Raw genomic sequence first — 15,368 nt, forward strand, 5'->3', positions numbered from 1 at the left:
AACAGGAGGAGGGGGCGGTTTTTTGCGGGATTATAAGTACCCCAAAAAAATAAAATGAGTTTAGTGGGGTGACAGAAGCCCTTTAAGCTTCAAAGTAGTTGCTGCAGACTTGATGGCTGGACCTAGTAGTAACTAGGTCATCACTCCTAACATACAATTGTGTATTGCTCATTGGGGTTTTACACACCAGATCTATGGTGAATACCTGGCCTTACAACTTACATTCTGATCAAGCAGCCTGTAGAAGGGTTATGCAGGGAAACTCTTAAATGCATCTTGGAGACTGATTCTATCTCTATCTCAGACATTTATGGCATATCGTTAGGTTATGCCATCAATGTCAGATAGGTGCAGGTCCCAGAGGGCCCTGATCATATCTAGAGAACAGGACCCTCAAAGTGAAGGAGCACACACCCCGCAAGCGTGGTCACCTCTCTATTCACTGCTATTAGACTGCCATGAATAGCAGTGCCAGTTTTTATTTATTTTCGGAACCCCATAGCAGGGAATGGAGGGAATTTCTTTGAATTAGCATTGGAAGGATTTGGACTCATGAACAGAGGTTTTGGTGAGCTCCATATTTTATTCTTAGTCTTCCCATAATGTTCTAGGATATATGATGCAGATCGTCAGATCAGATAGCAGAAAGTTCTCATTAAGGGCTCACGCACATGAACGCGAATAGCGATTTCGCAATATACGGGCACCGGTTGTGTGCGCACCTTCTCACGGATGCGGACCCATTCATTTGAATGGGTCTGCAATCCGGAAGATACAGAGCAGAGTCATGGAGTGGAAGGCCATGGGACCACTACAGAGCGCTTCCGTGGCATTTCGTTATGTGCCTCTGCACTGCAAAAAATAGAACATGATACTTTTTTTGCGGTGCGGACGGATCGCGGACCTATTCAAGTTGAATGGGTCTGCATCTGTCAGTGCAAGCCACACAGACGTTGGCTGTGCATTGGGGACTGCAGTTTGCAGACCCCAATGTATGGCATGGGCAGCACACATTCGTGTGCATGAGCCCTAATCTGCACATTTCTTGTCTGTCTTTCTTTATATCTTCCATTAACGATAGTATGTATAATTATGTTTCTTTGAAAATGTTACCACCATAAGGCACTTATTAAGGTGTTTGAAGGTGAAGCAAACAACCTATAGATGCTCGGCTTGCTTATTCGGACTTATTAGGAAGCCTAACCCTGCTATGAAAACCCTTTCCTTCCAATATGTTATTGCAGGAACAGCACCCTATTTCGGCGGCAGGTGGCAGCAAAGGACAGACATTCACAGCACTAAGTCGATAGGCACTGTGTTGTTATGCTAGATTTTCATAATAATGTAAAAAATAAAAATACAGACAGACATTAAAAATTATAGCTGAAGAGGATTTTCTGAGAGTTTTATATTGATGACCTATCCTCAGGGGCCATACATTTTTAACTTTTTAGTTCACATAGCCATATGAGAGCTATTTTTTGCGACACATGTTGCACTTTCTTATGGTACCATTTAATATGGCATACAATGTAGTGAGAAGCTGGAAAATTCCAAACAAAGTGAAATGGGTCTTGTTTTTAGAGCATTCACTATGTGGTGAAACTGACTTATCTTCATTCTACGGGTCAGTACAATTACAGCGATAATTTAAATAACGCTTCAAAGGCGCTCCGTGGATGTACTAGGTGGTGGCAGCGGTATCGCAGCAGAACCGCAAAGTCTGCCGCATAAAGGAGGGCACTGTAATAAATATAACGCAGGGGTATCACAGATTATTACACTTCAGCACATGAGTATACACTGTTATACAAGTCTTTATCTGGCTTTGCCAGTATACCTGTAGTGTGAACACCTGTCTGTATGTTGATCCTCCTGCTTGTGCTTCTGTATTTGGTGCGCTGGTGCAGCTTTCTGAAAATCGGAGATTGCCGATTGAGTGATTGTTGCTAACCGAATCCTCGATGCTGGAGTCCGGGGAATGAGGTGGTTCAGGTTTCGTATGAGTCGGCGTGCAGGTCAGCGTGCAAGTCAGTGTGTAGCTTCGCGTCCCGGCCAGTGACGCGATGCTGCAATCAGTAGAGGTTTAGACTAAAACTTTTTTAGCGCTCACTAAGAGAAATGAGTGACGTCACTACCACGGTCATCAATGACCATAGGTGCCAGGTATCTTTACTCCAACATGTTTCGAACAGACGCTGTTCTTCATCAGGGAATGTTACAAGGCTGTTCATGTTCTCTCTATTTATGCGCTCGTTTGTAGTCCAGAGTATTAACCCCTTCTTTGCCATATTTGCACAAGTCCAATGCCAATCATCATTCAAAGCCGAACAGCTCTATTTCTGCGTTTAAGCCATTAGGCATTAGAGTGTCCATGTTAAATATCCATTTTGGCTCTATTTTGGACATTTCTTTAACATAGTCACCTCCCCTTTTGTTTCTTTGTATGATTTCTACCCCACAAAAATTCGAACCCACGAAGCTGCCTCCATGTTTTATATTATAGTGACGGGATAATGGGTGTCCTTCATATTTTCTATTTATATTATATATGTGTTCCCCTATCCTTTTCTTCAGGGGTCTTTTTGTGCGGCCCACATATATCTTTTTGCATGGACATGTTATTGTGTAAATAACACCCTTGCTGTTGCATGTTATGAAATTCTTTATGTTTTGTTTGTATGTTCCTTCCATGTTATTTATTTGCGTTTTTATTTTCTTATCTTGGGATATTTTGCATCCTCTACACATTTTACATGGATAGAAGCCACCCCTTTCTTCCCCTTTTCCTTTTTGATTTTTCCCATTTGCGTTTATTCCCGTACATTTATTTGTAGATGCGATCATATTGCCCACATTCTGTGCCTTTCGGAACACAAATTTGGGATTTTTAGGGATCATTTCACCTATAATTTTGTCCTCCTTGAGGATGTCCCCATGTCTTTTTATGATTTTTTTTAAAAAGTGGAACCTGGTTATTATATGGTGTAATGATGGGCGGAATTGTTATTTCAGTTTCATCTTCCTTATTAGGTGTTTTGTTTTTTCTTTCAATTAATAAGGTTTCTCTATTTATTTTGTTTATTTCTGTTTTTTGTTGTATTAATTTTGTTTTATCATATCCTTTATGTTCAAATTTTTTCTGTAGAATCTCCGCCTCCCTTTCGTAATCCCCTGTTCTTGCACAGTTTCTTCTCAATCTCATGAATTGGCTCCGTGGGATATTTTCCAAACATCTAGGGAGATGGCAACTCTCCATAGCAATGAAGCTGTTGCCATCCGTTGGTTTATTGTAGGTTCTGGTGAGTAATTTGTCTCCCTCCGCATAAATAACTAAATCTAAAAAATGAATTTCTTTTTGACTGTAGGATGAAGTAAATTCTAGATAAAAATCGTTTTTATTAATATCCTTTAAAAATTCCTGCAGTTTTATTTCCCCCCCATCCCATATAAAAATAATGTCATCTATAAAACGCCGCCAGAGGACGAGACCCGCACGGGGGGTGCCATCAGGATGGATAGAAAGTTTTTCCCACCATCCGACGTACAAATTTGCAAACCCCGGTGCGAATTTCGTCCCCATAGCGGTCCCCCAGGTCTGGAGATAAAAAAATTTATTATATAAAAAATAATTTTTTGTTAAAATAAACATAATACATTCACCCACAAAATTTATTTGTGCTTCTGGCATCTCTCCCTTAGCTCTTAAAAAATGTAGAACAGCGTCTACCCCTTTTTTATTTTCTATAACAGTGTACAGTGATTTTACGTCAAGTGTACCAATGATATAATTTTCTTTCCATTCTATCTTATTTAGAATTTGTAGAGTATGTTTGGTATCCTTGAGGTAAGTTGGAAGTACCTGTACATATGGCTGGAGTTGTTGATCAATGTACCTGGAGAGGGAGCTAGTGAGGCAGTCTATACCAGACACTATAGGTCTCCCTGGTGGTTTTTGGGTATCTTTATGTATTTTTGGGTTATGGTATAGCACTGCAATTTTTGGGTGTTCATTATTTATGAATGTAGCTTCTTTTTTATTTAAAATACCTATATCTTTTCCTTTTTGGACTAATCCCTTAAGTTGTTTTTTAAAAAACTCAGTTGGGTCACTCTTTAGTTTTTTGTATGTTTCATTATCACTCAAAATATTGTCTGCTTCTCCCTTATAGTCCTTAATATTCATTAGGACTATACCCCCTCCTTTGTCGGCTGGGCGTATGATAATATCATGATTTTTCTGCATTGTGATAATGGCTTTCTTTTCCTCCTCAAATATTGCACATATATTGCGGTTTTTTGGGATAGCGAATTTTTCTTATATCCCTGTTTACTTGGTTCAAGAAGCTGTTTCGCGCCGAGGAGTATTCATGTAGGGGATTATATTTTGATTTTGGCTTCAGGTCTGTATGTTTGAAGTCATTTTTGGGTTCCTCTCCTATTTTTTGTTGTTGTTGTTCTTTATTGTATTTATCTTGTTTTGAGGACGTTTCTTTTTTTATAGATTTTTTTATTAAATATTTTTTCAACGCTAAGCGTCTCATGAACCTTCTAACTCCGATAAAAGCCTGAAATTTGTTCAAATAGACCGTTGGGGCAAATTTGAGACCCTTTTTTAATATTTTTGCCTCTCCTGATGTTAATGCATAATTACTTAGATTGTATATTTTTTGTCCCCATTCATCATCTATTTCTCTATTTCTTTCTCTTTTTTTGGCGAGTTTCCCCCCTCTGCATCCCCTTTTCTGTTTGCGTTTTTTCGGACCTGAAAAAAATCCTTTTTTACTGTCTTTTTATTACTGTCTCTCCTTTTTTTGCTTATATTTTCAGGAGCCTATGGTCATTGATGACCGTGGTAGTGACGTCACTCATTTCTCTTAGTGAGCGCTAAAAAAGTTTTTGTCTAAACCTCTACTGATTGCAGCATCGCGTCACCGGCCGGGACGCAAAGCTACACACTGACTTGCACGCTGACCTGCACGCCGGCTCATACGAAACCTGAACCACCTCATTCCCCGGACTCCAGCATCGAGGATTCGGTGAGCAACAATCACTCAATCGGCAATCTCCGATTTTCAGAAAGCCGCAGCAGCGCACCAAATACAGAAGCACAAGCAGGAGGATCAACAATTACAGCGATACCACATTTATATAGATTTTCTTCTGTTTTAATACAGAAAACAAAATATTTTTTTTTAATTATTTTTTGTATTGACATATTCTGACCTTTTTTATAGTTATGGCTCATTTTTTGCAGGGTGATCTATAGTTTTTATTAATAACATTTTGGAGTGCATTTGACTTTTTGATCACATTTTATTCACTTTTTTGGCAGGTGAATTAACGAAAATATGGCAAATTGGCCATATTGATTTTTTTTGTGTGTTACGGTATTTACCGGATGGGATAAATACGTTTATATTTTATTAGTATGGGCAATTTGGGACATAGTGATGACTGTGATTATTTTTATTTTTTTCAAATTTTTTTTTCCATTATGGGGAAAGGGGGTGATTTGAATTAGTAGATTTTTTAGATATTTTTAAAAACTTTTTTTTACTTCTTTTAAAACTTTTATTAAGTCCCCTTAATGTACTATAGCATACAATTATTAGATTGCTTGTCCTATACACTGCTATGATTTACCATTGTAGCCTATGGGCGTTTTGCTAAGCAGGCCTCCATAAGAGCTATTACTGTAGTAGCCTTAGATAGTGTTGATCGAGCACCGTAGTGCTCTGGGGCTCGGGCCGAACTCATCCGGATGTTCAAGTGCTCGACCAAACACCCGAGTATAATGGAAGTCCATGAGAGAACCTGAGCATTAAACCAGGCACCCCCTGCTCTGAAGAGAGGAGGGTGCCTGGTTGTTAGGAAAATGTCAGTAATTTATGGAAACACCACCAAAATGGTCCTGGAACAGCATGGGGAGGATGTCTGGATGCATCTTGCACTTGCAGGTCGCTGCTGGGAACGATGTTGTCCGAATAGTACGCCAATGTTACAGACTGACAATAATACGCACAAAACTGAAGAAAAAAAAATCGAATTTAGAGGAAAAATTGATAGGAAACATTCTTTCCTGTATATTTACTTGTTTATAAAGTGCAAGTGCTGCCAAAAATTACAAGAAAGAGGTACTCCGATACAACCTGTATATCACATAAAGGAGGGCCTCATTCACATTGTGCTACAATTGTTCAGGTAGTGGGACTCCTACACCCATAAAGCCTATGCACTAAGTGAAAGGGCTGCCAAAAATTAAAAGAACCCGGCACTCCAATACACCCTTTGTTACACATAATGGAGGGCTTCATACACAGCCTTGAAAAATTATGATTGATGGCCTGCTGGTGACCCTCAAAAACATTTGGAGCAGGGGCCTGCTGATCTGACCATCTAAAACATTATGGGCGAGGGCCTGCTGCCGCATTGGTGACTCTAGATAACCTGGGGACGATCGCACTTCCCCGTGACGGCAACGATCAATTCGGATGTCTGCCCTATCAACTTTCAATGTTATTTTAAGCCCAAACCATGTAGACCATGGGTAATGGGGGAATCATGGTTCGCTTCTGGAGAGGGAGCCTAAGAAACAGCTATGGCTACCACATCCAAGCAAGGCAGCATGCGTGCAAATTACCTATTATGTATAATTAGGTGATGGCCTGCTGGTGAGCTGACCCTGTAAAAGATTGTAGGTGAAGGCCTGCTGGTGAGCTGACCCTGTAAAAAAATATATGCGAGAACCTGCTATGAGCTGACCCTGTAAAAGATTTGAGGTGCGGGCCTGCTGGTTAGCTGACCCAGTAAAAGATTGTAGGCAAGGGCCTGCAGCTGAGCTGACACTGTAAAACATTATATGTGAAGGGCATATCTGTGAGGGCATTATATGTGACAAATAAGCATGTTGATATGATGGAAAAGGAGGAGGAGAGTGAGAAAAGGAAGATTCAACCATATACCCTTGTTTGTGGTGGAAGGGGTGCATGGGAAAACAGTGTATTCAGTAAATTATAAACAACACATTTAAAGTGCCTTTATGTTCAGCCGCTTTCCGCTGGTGGAGTCGAGAAGTCATGGTCAATCCTGGCCTTGTTCATTTTTATATGAGTCAACATGTCAGCATTTTCAGTTGACAGGCGGATACGCTTATCTGTTATAATGCTACCAACAGCACTAAATACCCGCTCAGACAAAACGCTGGGGGCATGGCAGGCCAGCACCTCCAAGGCGTAGAGCGCCAGTTCGTGCCATGTGTCCAGCTTGGACACCCAGTAGTTGTAAGGCACTGAAGGATCACTGACGACGCTGACACAGTCTGCTATGTACTCCTTCACCATCTTCCAAAATGTTTCCCTCCTTGTAACAGTAGGCCGCGCATCAGGGTGAGGCTGCTGGCAGGGTGTTATGAAACTGTCCCAGGCTTTGGAGAGTGTTGCCTTGCCTCTGTTCTGGTATTGCAGCATTTTGCTCGTCCTCTACACCAGAGGAATGAGAGATGAGAAGTTCTATTTGTAGCAGGGGTGGAGAAGGGTGAACAACTAGTAATCCGTGTTGTCTAAAATGCGTTTAACGCGCGGGTCGCGGGAAAGGCAGCCTAACATGAAGTCAGCCATGTGCGCCCGAGTACCAACAAGCAAGACTTCGCTGTCATTATCAGTAGGATCACTCTCAATCTCAATCTGCTCATCATCTTCCTCCTCTTCTGCCCACCCACGCAGAACAGATGGAATTAAACTTCCATGGGTACTACCCTCTGTAGCAGAGGCAACCGTCTCCTGCTCCTCTTCCTCCTCCTCTTCATCGTCCAATTCGCGCTAAGAAGATGAACTGAGGGTGGTCTGGCTATCTGTGTAAGGTCTTCCCCCATTTAAACCTCTTCCACATGCAAAGCGTCGTCCTTAATTGTGAGCAGTGAGCTTTTGAGTAGACACAGAAGTGGGATGGTTATCGCCGCTCACCATCTGTGTTGATTCCTCAAAGTTTCTTAATTATATGATTCTACGATTGTCTGTCATATCATTTAAATTATATCTAGGCGTAGCCACCCAGTGGTTGTGTTCAGAATTGCAGCTTGTCAGGTGTTCTGCTTTCATCTTGCAATATTGCATTGAATTGGGGTTTTATGAGAAATTGAGGTTCTTAAAGGGGTTGTCTCTTTTCATCAAATGGCATTTATCATGTAGAGAAAGTTAATACAAGCCATTTACTAATATATTGTTATTATCCACATTGCCTCTTTGACTGGCTGGATTAATTTTTCCATCACATTATACACTGCTCTTTTCCATGGTTACGACCACCCTGCAATCCAGCAGCTTGGCTGCGCTTGCACACTATAGAAAGAAACCACTAGCCTATGTGTTCTTCCACGGCCTTGGCCAACAGAGAGGCCAGCACTTTTTATATGGTGTGCAAGCACAGCCACCGCTGATGGATTGCAGGGTGGTCATAACTATGGAAACCAGCAGTGTATAATGTGATGGAAAATGAATCCAGCCAGCAAAGGAGGCAATATGGGCAATCCCAATACATTAAGACGCATCTTGTATTGACTTTCACTACAAAATAAATGCCACTTACTGAAGTATCACAACCCTTTTATCAAATTTGTGTAAGTATAGGCAGATATGTACATGCTTCAACTTTACCTGATAACAACCTTGCAGATTATCAAGCACAGCGCCATCCATTGCATAGCAGCTGTGCTGGGTATTGCAGCTCACCCCCAGTCACTTAAATGGGATTTGCAGTGTCCCTCTAAATAATAGTAGTGGGGCCCTGTATATATAAGGATATTTGCAGTATGTCATTTTATAAGATGTATGTATATTGCTGTAATTCCTTCTAATAAGCTGTTTTACACCTTGCATGTAGACACACCCTGTCACCCCTAGGTGGTGCGGCTACTAAAGATCTACAGGGAGAGCAGAATTATTAGGCAAGTTGTATTTTTGAGGATTAATTTTATTATTGAACAACAACCATGTTCTCAATGAACCCAAAAAACTCATTAATATCAAAGCTGAATATTTTTGGAAGTAGTTTTTAGTTTGTTTTTAGTTTTAGCTATTTTAGGGGGATATCTGTGTGTGCAGGTGACTATTACTGTGCATAATTATTAGGCAACTTAACAAAAAACAAATATATACCGATTTCAATTATTTATTTTTACCAGTGAAACCAATATAACATCTCAACATTCACAAATATACATTTCTGACATTCAAAAAAACAAAAAAAACAAATCAGTGACCAATATAGCCACCTTTCTTTGCAAGGACACTCAAAAGCCTGCCATCCATGGATTCTGTCAGTGTTTTGATCTGTTCACCATCAACATTGCGTGCAGCAGCAACTACAGCCTCCCAGACACTGTTCACAGAGGTGTACTGTTTTCCCTCCTTGTAAATCTCACATTTGATGATGGACCACAGGTTCTCAATGGGGTTCAGATCAGGTGAACAAGGAGGCCATGTCATTAGATTTTCTTCTTTTATACCCTTTCTTGCCAGCCACGCTGTGGAGTACTTGGACGCGTGTGATGGAGCATTGTCCTGCATGAAAATCATGTTTTTCTTGAAGGATGCAGACTTCTTCCTGTACCACTGCTTGAAGAAAGTGTCTTCCAGAAACTAGCAGTAGGACTGGGAGTTGAGCTTGACTCCACCCTCAACCCAAAAAGGCCCCACAAGCTCATCTTTGATGATACCAGCCCAAACCAGTACTCCACCTCCACCTTGCTGGCGTCTGAGTCGGACTGGAGCTCTCTGCCCTTTACCAATCCAGCCACGGGCCCATCCATCTGGCCCATCAAGACTCACTCTCATTTCATCAGTCCATAAAACCTTAGAAAAATCAATCTTGAGATATTTCTTGGCCCAGTCTTGACGTTTCAGCTTGTGTGTCTTGTTCAGTGGTGGTCGTCTTTCAGCCTTTCTTACCTTGGCCATGTCTCTGAGTATTGCACACCTTGTGCTTTTGGGCACTCCAGTGATGTTGCAGCTCTGAAATATGGCCAAACTGGTGGCAAGTGGCATCTTGGCAGCTGCACGCTTGACTTTTCTCAGTTCATGGGCAGTTATTTTGCGCCTTGGTTTTTCCACACGCTTCTTGCGACCCTGTTGACTATTTTGAATGAAAGGCTTGATTGTTCGATGATCACGCTTCAGAAGCTTTGCAATTTTAAGAGTGCTGCATCCCTCTGCAAGATATCTCACTATTTTTGACTTTTCTGAGCCTATCAAGTCCTTCTTTTGACCCATTTTGCCAAAGGAAAGGAAGTTGCCTAATAATTATGCACACCTAATATAGGGTGTTGATGTCATTAGACTACACCCCTTCTCATTACAGAGATGCACATCACCTAATATGCTTAATTGGTAGTAGGCTTTCGAGCCTATACAGCTTGGAGTAAGACAACATGCATAAAGAGGATGATATGGTCAAAATACTCATTTGCCTAATAATTCTGCACGCAGTGTATATATAAAAAAAGGTCATAGAAAGTGCAAGGCAGTAAGTAGCAGGGAGTGGAGTTTAGTTCAGGAAGAGCAAGGTCAGTCTAGACCAGAGCACTGAAGTATGGTCAGGGGAGGTTTAGTCTGCAGCCAAGTGAAGCTAATCTCGAATCAGACACAAAAGACAGACACCTAAGGCAGACCGCAGAGTCAGACAAAGGAGTCGGCCAACCAAAGCTAAGGCTGGACTCACCAAAACCTTCAGAAGCCAAGTAAGCTGACAAGTAGCTAACCCTCTGAGCTGTGCGCAGACCAATGGTAGGCCTCAAGAGAGAAATAACAGAAACCCAGTGTGTTGAGGAGTATAAGGAGAGACTAGTAGCGACTAGAGTGTTACCTCTGCCTATAGACTCCATTAGCACACGGTGTGAGACAGGAGGTAGCCTATGGTGCTACCTATAGTCTATAGTGAAGTACAAGCTGTATTTGAAGCTTCATTCCTCTATGACAGTGTGGACATATTATGGGAAATTGTGAGTAAGCCAGGAAGGCAAGATACTGTATCTGTACCGGCCGTGTGAAACAAGAAATGTTTATTGATGTATACTCCACAACTGGAAGATAGACAGTCAGAAGTTACAATAGCCTTAGTGTGACCAGAGTCAATACCTCACCAATAGCCTGCTATTAGGATTACACTTACTTGTGGTGTCCTTTGAATGGATTACAACTACTGCTTTGCATTGCAATAATCTGTACATCTACCTCAAAGCAAGTGATTCTCAGTAAATGTTCCAGTTATTTATTCAAACTGACTCCTCTTTATTTTACCACCTCATTTGCACCCAAGGGTGCTGGTGTCATGACATCAGGGACCCTGCCTTCCCTGCACCTTAAACCGTATACCACCAAGGGCACCTCCACTACCATCTGGCAGGAGAATTTTCAACTAGTGTTGATCACGAATATTCGAATTGCGAATTTTTATCGTGAATATAGGTACTTCGAAAATTCGCAAATATTTTGAATATAGTGATACAGTATATATTCGTAATTTCGAATATTAGAGTTTTTCTTTTTATTGTGAATTTTTGTAATGCAAATTTTTATCGCGAATTGCAGAGTAAAAACATGATTCCTCCCTGCTTCTTGCTTGTGGGCCAATGACTCATTGGCCCACAATTAAAAAGCAGGGAGGAATTATGACTTTAAATGGGAAAAATAATAAATATTCTAAAAATCTAATATATAGCACTATATCGAATATATTAATTTTTCGAATATTCGTACTATTCTAAAACAAGAATATATAGAAATATAGCGAATATTCGAAAAAAACGAATATAGAGCAATTTATCTAATATAGTGCTATAATCTTCTTTGTCTAAAGCCTCATGCACACGACCGTTGTGTGCATCCGCGCCCGTTGTTCCGTTTTCCGTTCTTTTTCACGGACCCATTGACTTTTAATGGGTCCGTGGAAAAATCTGAAAATGCACCGTTTTGCAGCCGCATCCGTGATCCGTGTTTCCTGTCCGTCAAAAAAATATGACCTGTCCTATTTTTTTGACGGACAACGGTTCACAGACCCATTCAAGTCAATGGGTCCGTGAAAAAACACGGATGCACACAAGATTGCCATCCACGTCCGTCATCCTTGTCCGTAGGCTACTTTCACACAGACGGATCCGCTGATCCGTCTGCATAAAAGCTTTTTAGATCTGATTTTTCACTTCGTGAAAACTCAGATCCGACAGTATATTCTAACACAGAGTATATTCACACACAGTATATTCTAACACGGATCCCATGGTGATGGGGACGCTTCAGGTTAGAATATACTAAAAGAACTGTGTACATGACTGCCCCCTGCTGCCTGCCCCCTGCAGACCGCCCCCTCCCCCCCCTGTATTTAACTCATTGGTGGCCAGTGCGGCCCCCCCTCCCTCACCTGTATCTAACTCATTGGTGACCAGTGCAAACGGCCCCCCCTCCCTCGTATTTAACACATTGGTGGCCAGTGCGGCAGGCACCCCCTCCCTCCCCTTCCCCTAATTAAAATGACCGACCCCCATCATTGGCGGCAGCAGAGAGTTCCGATCGGAGACCCAGTTTAATCGCTGGGGCTATGATTGTACCATGGCAGCCAAGACGCTACTGCAGTCCTGGCTGCCATGGTTACTTAGCAATTTTAGAAGCATTATACTTACCTGCGATGTCTGTGACCAGCCGGGCACTCCTCCTACTGGTAAGTGAAAGGTCTGTGCGGCGCATTGCTTATAGCACAGACCTTTCACTTACCAGTAGGAGGAGCGCCCAGCCGGTCACAGACATTGCAGGTAAGTATAATGCTTCTAAAATTGCTAAGTAACCATGGCAGCCAGGACTGCAGTAGCGTCCTGGTTGCCATGGTTACCGATCGGAGTCCCAGCGATTAAACTGGGACTCCGATCGCAACTCTCCGCTGCCACCAATGATAGGGGGGGTCGGTCATTTTAATTAGGGGGGGGGGGGCGCCGCACTGGCCACCAATGTGTTTAAATACAAGGGAGGGAGGGGGGGGGCGGCCGCACTGGCCACCAATGTGTTAAATACAAGGGAGGGAGGGAGGGGGGGCGGCCGCACTGGCCACCAATGTGTTAAATACAAGGGAGGGAGGTGGGGCCGGCCGCACTGGCAACCAATGTGTTAAATACAAGGGAGGGAGGGGGGGCCGGCCGTACTGGCCACCAATGAGTTAAATACAGGGGGAGGAGGGGGGTCTGCCCCCTTCTGCCTGGCAGCACCTGCCAGGCAGCAGGGGGCAGTCATGTACACAGTTCTTTTAGTATATTCTAACCTGAAGCATCCCCATCACCATGGGAACGCCTCTGTGTTAGAATATACTGTGGGATCTGAGTTTCATGATCTAAGGGCCCTTTCACACTTGCGTTGTCCAGATCCGGCGTGTACTCCATTTGCCGGAGCTGCCCGCCGGATCCGGAAAAACGCAAGTGAACTTAAAGCATTTGAAGACGGATCCGTCTTCAAAATGCGTTCAGTGTTACTATGGCACCCAGGACGCTATTAAAGTCCTGGCTGCCATAGTAGTAGTGGGGAGCGGGGGAGCAGTATACTTACAGTCCGTGCGGCTCCCCGGGCGCTCCAGAATGACGTCAGAGCGCCCCATGCGCATGGATGACGTGATCCATGCGACACGTCATCCATGCACGTGGAGCGCCCTGACGTCACTCTGGAGCGCCCGGGGAGCCGCACGAACGGTAAATATACTGCTCCCCCGCTCCCCACTACACTTTACCATGGCAAACAGGACTTTAGCGTCCCGGCAGCCATGGTAACCATTCTGAAAAAGCTAAACGTCGGATCCGGCAATGCGCCGAAACAACGTTTAGCTTAAGGCCGGATCCGGATCAATGCCTTTCAATGGGCATTAATTCCGGATCCGGCCTTGCGGCAAGTGTTCAGGATTTTTGACCGGAGCAAAAAGCGCAGCATGCTGCAGTATTTTCTCCGGCCAAAAAACGTTCCGGTCCGGAACTGAAGACATCCTGATGCATCCTGAACGGATTTCTCTCCATTCAGAATGCATTAGGATAAAACTGATCATGATTCTTTCGGCATAGAGCCCCGACGACGGAACTCTATGCCGGAAGAAAAGAACGCAAGTGTGAAAGAGCCCTAACTCAAATCCGATGGTATATTCTAACATAGAGGCGTTCCCATGGTGATGGGGACGCTTCAAGTTAAAATATACCATCGGATTGGAGAAAACTCCGATCTGATGGTATATTAATAGTATATTCTGACTTTACATTGAAAGTCAATGGGGGACAGATCCGTTTGCAATTGCACCATATTCTGTCAACGTCAAACGGATCCGTCCCCTTTGACTTGCATTGTAAGTCAGGACGGATCCGTTTGGCTCCGCACGGCCAGGCGGACATCTAAACGACGGGAAGACCCACGGAAGAAAAAACTGTCATGGATCACGGAACAACGGAAATCCGTTTTGCGGACCACAAAAAAAAAAAAACTGTCGTGTGCATGAGGCCTAATAGTTGTCATTTTTTTCTCATTTGAAGTTCAGATTGAAAAAAAAATTACAACTATTAAAAAAAAAGATTATAGCACTATATTAGCTAAATTGCTCTACATTTGTTTTTTTCGAATATTCGCTGTATTGCTATATATTCTTGTTTTAGAATATTACGAATATTCGAAAAAACTAATATTTTTGATATAGTGCTATGACTCATTGCCCCACAAGCAAGAAGCAGGGAGGAATCAAGTTTTTGCTCGGCAATTGAAAAATTTGCAATAAAAATTTGCATTACGCGATCATTACCTTGTCGATTTTTCGGGTAAAAAAATCATAGAATATGACGAATATTCGAATTTGCGAATATTCGCCGAATATTCTACACAATATTCGCGAAATATTGCAAACTCGAATATGACCCCTGCCGCTCATCACTATTTTCAACACCAGAGTGTGCCCCGAAGTAATTCGGTGTTATCCTTCCACTCAGTGCATGCTGAACCGTGAATACCAACTACTACCCCCATCAGGCCACCACACTCACCTGTGCCCCTGCGGCCCGGTTACTGCAGACTAAGATTTGCCTAGGTCATGTGACCAATCAATCTGACGTCACTGCCCTCAGACAAGACTACAGAGCTCGCCAGTCTTTTCATACTGCGGTGATTGGCAGGAGTCAGACCCCACCAATCTGAAATTGATGACCTATCCTGTGGATAGACCATCATTATCTAAATCTCAGACAACCCCTTTAACCTCTAAAGGTCCGGCCTCATTTTTGGTTTTACATTTTCTTTTTTTCCTCCCCATGTTCCAATAGCCAAAATTTTTTAATTTCCACTCATATCCATATGAGGGCTTATTTT

This window comes from Bufo bufo, chromosome 5 (genome assembly GCF_905171765.1).
Source record: "Bufo bufo chromosome 5, aBufBuf1.1, whole genome shotgun sequence".
Classification (NCBI taxonomy): Eukaryota; Metazoa; Chordata; class Amphibia; order Anura; family Bufonidae; genus Bufo; species Bufo bufo.